The sequence below is a fragment of the Crocodylus siamensis genome, chromosome 5 (assembly GCF_052110815.1).
Source record: "Crocodylus siamensis isolate JL-2025a chromosome 5, ASM5211081v1, whole genome shotgun sequence".
NCBI classification, from domain to species: domain Eukaryota; kingdom Metazoa; phylum Chordata; order Crocodylia; family Crocodylidae; genus Crocodylus; species Crocodylus siamensis.
The window spans coordinates 105,239,801-105,248,238 of record NC_143399.1 but is presented as its reverse complement, the minus strand read 5'-3'; the positions used below and the strand labels follow the sequence as shown (position 1 = coordinate 105,248,238).

At 42.2% G+C, this 8,438-nt stretch overlaps 1 protein-coding gene across 2 annotated transcripts in view; it reads left to right on the top strand.

Moving 5' to 3' along the window:
* Positions 1-7,963: 7,963 nt before the first annotated feature.
* The window catches only part of CDH10 (cadherin 10), a 204,368-nt gene continuing 203,893 nt past the window's right edge, over positions 7,964-8,438 (top strand). For both annotated transcript variants that reach the window (XM_090049942.1, XM_090049943.1), the window contains exon 1: positions 7,964-8,248. The gene's annotated coding sequence lies outside the window, so the exon portion shown is untranslated. The remainder of the gene's footprint in view (positions 8,249-8,438) is intronic.

Genomic DNA, 8,438 nt, shown 5'->3' with positions numbered 1-8,438 from the left:
TCACTGGAGAAATCTTTGACAAATCCATGTTTTACAGTGGAAATGTTTTATCAGTATCCTGCCCAGCAGTTCAAACCTGTTTGTGTGTTGTTGTCATAAACCAGATTATGCTTTTGGGAGTTGTGGGATATCATCAATGTTTTTTCTGTAGTTTACTGTACTGATATGGCACATGTGGTCTCACTGGAAAGCCAATGTTATGCTGTATCCATTTATGTTGCTGTTATCACTGCATAGTTTATGTTATACTATCTATGTATATCTCTACAAGTTTGGGTCTGGTTCAGCCAGGGTACTGAGACATGTAAACTTAAAGTTAATTTTCCTTCCACCTCCCACCCAGACATAGACAGAAGGAATTGAGTCTCAAAACATTGTATTTTTGTAAGGGGAGAATCAACTTTATAGTAAAGGCATCTGAGAGTCATGGTTTGACAGGTACCTAAGTAGGCCAGAAACTTCTGGACAATTCTAATAACTTATCTTCATGAGAATAATGCTGTTGAATGGAGCAGGGCCTGACCTTGGAGGCTTTTTAGGGTCTGGTTAGAATAGGATCAGTGTATTTGAATCTCAGGTTTTGAAAGATCAATGACCCCAGATGCGCCAAATGAGAAGGTAAGAACCTTTTCTTATTTCACTTTTATGCCTCCAAACCTATATTCTGTTTTACTAGTATAATTATTTTGTCCTATGTAATAAATCCTAGTGTTGTTTTGTCTCCTTACTGATTGCTGTAGAAAGAATGATTGCTGGATGAGTGATACTCTAAGCTACTCTGTCCATGGAAAGGCGGGCTTATAATTTCTTCCAGAACCCAAATGGGGTGGCCAGCTGGGCTGGCAGGGGATCCCTTGTTCCAGTGGCAGGGTCCAGTGTAAGGGCAGTGAAGGTTTCTGAGTTAACTAGTTATCCCAGAGCAACCTCCATCTGTTCCTTGGTGCAAGTGGCAGCACAGTGGGTTGAAACCCAGGGTCTCCCATGGATGAGTTTGTGACAATTGTCTTCTGTATATCAAACCTACATCTCATTTATACAATACCAAAGGGGATCTGCAAGGCAACTGGAGATAAACTTTTGAAGTATGCTTATGGTTATAGTACTGAAAGAGGTGAAGATTCAGGTAGCAAGAGCTCTAGGAGAGATTTGTAAATAAGTCATGATGGGCTTCATAGTATAAATTCAAGAATAATTGCTGTGAATAAAATAGCAGGTACAACATATTTCTGAGGCATGTTTCAGCCTTTTCATAAAAATAGTGTATCAGTTCATTTTGATGTAAAAAGATGCACAGGGCTGGATTAAGACAGGATGCAAAGGATTAGAGGATTTGACCTCATGTCTTGGAATTTTCTGCAGATCAACTGTTTTGGATCAAAGGGATTTTAATGCCCTATACCATAAGTCAGTGCTGGAGGCTGACTATAGAAGGCTAAAAAGTACAGAGTAACATTGTCAGAATAGGGAGTCCCAAGTGCCACGGCCACTATTACTGATGAAATTGCTGGGTGCGGGGTTTTTTGCTTTTTAGCTGGCTGGATTTTTGTATTGCAGCTATGTCCCATTTTAGTTTTACACTCACATTACTTATATTATACAGGCCCTGCTCTAAAAATGGAATGAATTGTTCCTCCTGTGGCTTTCTCCGATACCAACACCAAAGAGGCCATGTACACTCTCTGCTCTCCCAATAGAAACTGCCCTTCACTTACATAATCCTGATTCATACGAGGATGTGGCATTGTAACAGGGGGCCTTCTTGTGGCTGATTTTCCAGTGGCCCGCCCACCTATTTTCTGGGCTAACTGCCTGCCTTCTCACCCGCCACGCCATGATGTTAATGAATTAATGTTGAGAGGCTGCCCATTTCTTGCCCCGATGCCATGGGGCACTATCTGGAGCTCCATTCCTTCCCTACACTGCAGCCCAAGCCTTGCAGATGGCATCCAGCTGTTGTCAATATCACTGGCCCCACACTGGGCCTCAGAATCCTGCTATTTCAACCCCATCTGGATCCCTCCATTCAGGCAGCCTATTACTCCTTCATTCCAAGCTATATAGCTCCCCAAGCTGCTCCCCCTTATGGATGTGGTCCCCTCAGGACCTTTGTCTCTACTGGCCCTGGCCCACCTCCAGGTCAGTCAGAACCCCAGGCCCTCAGCTCTGGGCATCCCTCATGGTGGGCCCCTGGTCCTTCGACCCTTCTGGTCCTGGCCCCGACATGGATGTCAAGGGATGTCAAGACAGGTTTGAGTCTATGGCCCCACTCTCTCGCTGGGGTCCACCTTCCAGACCCTTCCAGGGGTGTAACCCACCCAGTTGTGGGAGTTGGGATTAAGGCACCCCAATCCACCTTTCACTGGGGTGGTAACTGGCCTGGCATTTCCTGGGGGCTCCCGTGCCACTGAGAGCCCCACCAAGCCACCCACTCCCAGCAGGGTGCAGTTTTAGGTAATGCCCAGGACCAGGATCCTCCTAACCATCCCCTACAGCTCCTCCCTTACCTCTAGATGATACCAGCAACCCTGCGGCCAGGCGATGTTGTTGCCTGGCCTTCCAGGCCCTTAAAATGGTAGGAACAAACAGTGCCCTGCCACAGGCATCCTGCAGGGTGTATGAGCAGGTGTGCTGTAGAACCAATATTGCTTGAATACACAATTAGAGGCCATGTCATGATACATACACACAGGTGGGCTTAACCTGAGTTCTGTATTTCCTCACTCTAGAAACTTCATTTTGAAAATGAAACATGGGTGTTTTCTTTAACGTAAATAGTATCAAACTATAGGTAGAACCCCAAACAAACAACAAGTCACATTACTGATGCCCCTGTTCTAGGCCTAGTTCCACTTTTCTAGGCTGTTCAGCCAATTTATTTCCCTTGCCCTTGGACTTCACTTGTACCATCCTCTAGTCTTGCTTGACCATTGTCTCTAAGTCTCTTTTTCCAGCCAAAGCCAATTCTCTGTAAACAGAAGGATTTATCATGTTTATTTCCCATCTTCAGCCCCTCTTTTCCTCTGCCCTGGTTTTCAAGTCCATGTCTTTGTCCAGCCAGTACAAATCCCGGTCCTATTGTCTCCTTCCCTCCTCATTTTCCAATTCCCCACCCCTATCTATTTCCTTTTTTACCTCCTTATCCTTTCTGGGCAGCCTCTCACCTCTGTATCTCTGATCCAGTCATTTTTCCTAGCTTGTTTAAATAGCCCACACCTTATACTCAATTTCCTTCCTCACCCCTGTCCTAACAGCCACAGTTCTAATTTCCTTCTCCATCCGGTCACCTTTTCCAAACCAATTACCCCACCACTTCCACAGGTCCATTCTTGTCCCCTTAGCATTAAAACTGGGTGGCATCATCCTCTAAAGTTCCTGGATTCATCAAGTTGATCACTGAGAGTACCACGCTTTCATTTCAAGTGTCTGACCCACCAAGGCCCTCAGCAGACTAGGCCCAAAGGAACTGCAGGAAGAATCCTGCTTAACCATGGTTGTGAATATGCTCAGTGCAGATGGAGTCTTTGGGCCTGTCCAGATGAGCACACACCTACAGTTTGCAGTGCCACAAATGCACCTCCCATGCCGCAGAACACACAGGTTGCACATGCATGTACAGCAAGGTGGATTTTTTTTTTACACCAATGTCAAAAAATGTGGCAGAAAAAAGTGGGGTGGCACATATGGTAGCTGTATATGCGCCTCGTGCCCATATCACTGTCACTGCAGCCCCAGGAGGCCCCCACGACTCCAAGTAAGGCTGCTGGGGCCAGCCCAGGTGCTGGCCCCATCCTCCCTTACCCCCACCCAGTGCAATTTGCTGCATACCAGACCGCACGTGCATGGGTATTCCCCAGAGACAAGCAGCAACACAAAAAGGTCCCTTCGAGCCCTAATGTCTATGAAATATATGAAATATATTCCAGAGCTATTTGTCCCTGGGGAAATGCACATCCCTGCTCATGCAACACACCTTTTGGGTGGAAATTTAGATGCAAAACTGTGAGAATTATTTTTAAGCATTTAGGAATAGATTTTTTTTGATGGTTTTATACCTTGGCCAGATTTGCCTGCATTCTGATGGGGACAGCAAGAGAACATATTAGGCATGTCTACACATGCAATTAATCCTAGTGAATAAGTTCCAGAGCTTATTACTCTGGAGTTTTTTTGCTCCTGGGCATGCCTTTGACCATGCACCCAGGAGTAAAAAACTTGTGAGCATATTTTTCTGGTGTTTATTTGTTCCCTGAGCCTAGTGGGAACAGCTTAGGCTGGCAGGGGACCAAGGGGGGCAAGTTTGCCAGCTCAGGGCTGCTCCAATTGGGCTTCATGTGTTGCAGAGGGTTTGGCTGGGGCACAAGGGTGCTTCAGTGCAGGGCTAGTCAGCAGGCAGCCCCCATACTGAAGCACGCTTGCATCTCAGCCAGCTGGTCTGAAGCACGTGGAACACAACTGGGTGATATTTTACTGTGAAGCTAATTATTCAGCTCCTCAGTAAATGTTTTGTGCAGACAAACCTGAAATCTAATGCAGGCCTATTGGTCAAATTTCAAGTTTGCCAGGTTTTTTTTTTTTAATGTGACCAAAAATGTATATTCTCTAGTCTCTTTCTTAGAAAATAGCCAGAAAGCTATTAAACAGCAAGGCAGACAGTGAGCATGGAAAAAAAATATCCCAAATAGTTCAGCAAAATTTCAGGCAATTTTAAACAGAACCTTTACAGAATTAGTGTTGAGAGACCTGTTATAGCCTATACTACCAGTCCCACTATAATGCTCCACCTGATGTGGTATAGTAGCTAACTTAAACATTTATCTGGATGCATATGAATGAATAACGGCTTAGATATTTTTTGTGATGTCACTGAGGGTAAATGTGTTCTTAATGGTTATCACTCTATGGGAAATGGAAGTTAGAGTTATTAGGACTTGTTTCATATTATGATGGGGAGAGAAATTAAAGCTATTCCTGAAAAAATCTATATGTATGACGCAATTATTCTTGCATTAGTGTTTTGGTTAATCTTAATCCAATTTAACAAACTATTTAACTAGAACAAAATTCTCTTTTTCCTGAATGAGGATGTCAACATGTCCTCTTTGCACCTTTAGGATTTGTCCAAGCAGAATGTATACACAGATACAAACAGTCATTTAATGTATGGTTTCATAATGATTGCAAAACAATAATAAAGATAAAATGTCTTTGTGATCAGAAAATAATTTTACCCTACAGTTCTTGGGCATGGACTGTGGGGGTTTTTGCCTTCCGTTTTAAGAGGAGGCCTGGTACTCTTTTTTTGAATCTCTCCTGTATATTTTAGCAACCACTTCCTGTCCTTACAGTGACTAGATATTGACAAGACAAGACACTTCCTGTCCTTACAGTGACAAGACATCCTCATCTCCCTAATTTACCTGTAGCAAGCTAGGGTTATCTTAAAAGTTTTTGGACAGTGTGTGTCCGGTACTTACATGAAAGGCTGGTTTGTATAGCTTTAAAAATAGGTTAGACAAACACTTTATAGATAGCATGATACTTTCTTGAGTGTAGGGGGGGCAGGGGAGAGAGTGTTGTTCGATTAGATGACCTCCCAAGGTCCCTTGGAGCCCTTTTCTATGATTCTATGACAGCCTGTTAAAAATATAACATGTTAATTGCCAGCAACTTGTACAACTTGTACAATTAATTACAGCAGTGTGCAACTTGTAATATTTTTGGATCACTGTCAGAGCAGTGCTATCCAGATTTACTGAGCTTTCTCACAATAATATACATTTTAAAAGCTTCTTTAACCCCTTCCATTGTGAATTGTACTGTGCTGTAGGTTTGGCAATGTAGCTGTCACTTTAAGAAGTTGTTCAGCTTGCTACTATGGGGACCAAGCCTAGACATGTTGGTTTTAGGAAACAGAAGCACAGTTGGTACAGCTGGACTAGGCAAGTGTTTTGAACTCCACATTCAACTCCGTCCAGGGGAGATTTCATCAAATACAAGGGAATGTTTTATTTCCTCTTGCACACAAATAAAGGGAAATGATTGGAAATTGGCACAGACATCTTAATATCATTGATGTAACAGATCAGTGGAAGATGTGCAGAGCTGTTTTCACGTTATAGTTTCTCATGTTGGATAGAGTAAGGAACCTTGAATTTAATTCTCTCTCTTTCCTGAGAAAAAATGAGTAATGGAGAAAGAAGTTGTAGAAAACCAAGAAGAGAAGAAAGAATGGCAATCATTATTTGCTACACTAATACAGCTATGGGAAAGAAGGAAGCAAAGCAAACACAAAGAAAATTGTTGTTTGTAAATATTATTGCATTAATGTATTTTACTGACAAAGCATGTGTAACTGAGTACATTCTAGTTCATTTAGCTTGTGTTTTCTAGATAGAATTAAAAATCTGTTGAGACAGAGAAATTTAGTCACAGAGCAACCTGCTATATCGTAGGAAAGAGAGATTTTCTTTTGTGCATTGTTCCATTGTTTGTCGGTTAATATGTTCAGATGTTAATATAACAGAGGGGGGTTAAATCTTGCCTACTCTACCTAAGCTCTCGTACAGTGTTGTGTTTCAGTCTCTTTCTCTCTTCTCTCCCTCTCTTACACACACACACACACACACACACACACACAGAGCATCTGTGTCTAACACACACACACACACACACACACACACACACAGCATCTGTGTCTAACGGAATGAACAGATCTTTCTTCATGACCACTTCTTCTTATACAGATCATCAGCACACCTTTGGGTGATCATGTTACATTTCTCTGGCAACTGCAGCAGTACAAAAAGTAACATATTTCTAAGCAGTGACAGAGCTGGGAAAAGGAAAGAGAGCCAGTGCAATGTAGGTACCTGCTCTCCATGGACCACTACTAGCTGCTCTGCAGACCAGTTATGGTCACAGACCCAGGTGATGGGACTTCTGTTCTTTCATCTGAGAAGACAGCTGTGGTCTGTTAGGAAGTCTTATTTGAATTATCTGCCTTACTTTCACACATTTCTTTTCTACAGTCCAAATATAATACTTCTCCATTTCTGTTTTTTTCAGCTCTTTTTTACAACCAGAAAAGGTCCTTTGTGACACTGTTTGGATGGAGCAATACTGACATCCATTGGCTTAATTTTGGGTGGATATTTGCCATTGCTTTCCTAATACATGTGCACACAATCCTCTACTATATCACCCTGAAAGAACTGGTCTTAATATGATCCAAGGAGGATTGTACTGAGTCCAATTTGTTGTATTAGGAAGCATCAACTGGTCCAGATTAACTCTGTGAAAAGGATTACATCTTTAAAATGAGAAACTACAATGCACTGACTGAAATAATGATATAACAAAATACAGGACAGGCAAATGTGAACCTGAGGGGGAAAATAAGGTTGGGAATAAGTAATTATTTCTACACCATAATTCTAAATGACCTCTGGAAATGTATCAGGACCCTATGCGATGGGAACTTGCTCTGTTTTGTATACTCTGTAACACTGATGCAGGAGGATTTTTTTTAATCTATGGAAAAGGCAGTTCAGTGAAAACAATTATAACCCTCTCTTGTTGCATTTCAGTTCTTTGTGGTTGTAATTTAACTTGGCACCCTATTTTGGTGGGGGGAGGGGTAGCTTGGCATAATGGTGCTACAGGCTCAGGACTGATACAGGGAAAAGTAAATATATCTAATTAAAAAAATGATTACAAGAAGTAGTCGGGTCTTTACTGTTCATTATCCCCACAAACCAATGAGATTAGCTGATTACCTTGGACTTCAAACACAGAGAGCCATTCTATCACAAAGGGGAGGGGGGACAGGCTTTAACAAAAAAAGCCCTCCTTTCACTGTACCCTCCCACTGCATTCACTTGCAAATCGCTGTGTGCTTGGAAAAGCCTGAGCTTCCCCAGTCTCTAACCTTCCCATGGTAAGTGCTGCAGCTCTATCAGCAGAACCTCTCTCTCTCTCTCTCCCTCTCTTCCTGTGAGGGAGTATTTTTTTTTTTTAATCAGGAGCTCTGAATGAAAGCAAGTCAGAGAGAGAGCTCCCCCCTTAGCTTTGGTTCCCTGCTGTCCAGAGTTAAGTGATGCTGGGAGAAAAAATCAGAGTTAGATCCAAGTAGGATCAGTCTTAGAAAATAACAGCAGAAAACACACACACAAAAGGAGAAGATCATAGCAAATACTTCAGTTTTGCTTGGATTGGACACTACTTCTTGTACTCAGAAGCAGAATAAAAGGTAGGAGTCTTTCTTCTTTGCATTTCCTTAGGTGGTTTTATTTTCTGGGAGTGTTAACAGCAATGTTTTTAATGAACACATAGAATTATTGTAATATATGCAACTTTTATATGTTTATAGAGATGCTTTAGCAAATATGGTTAATAAAGGGAAAGAGGTGAACATGTGTATTCTCTCCTCAAAGTAAATT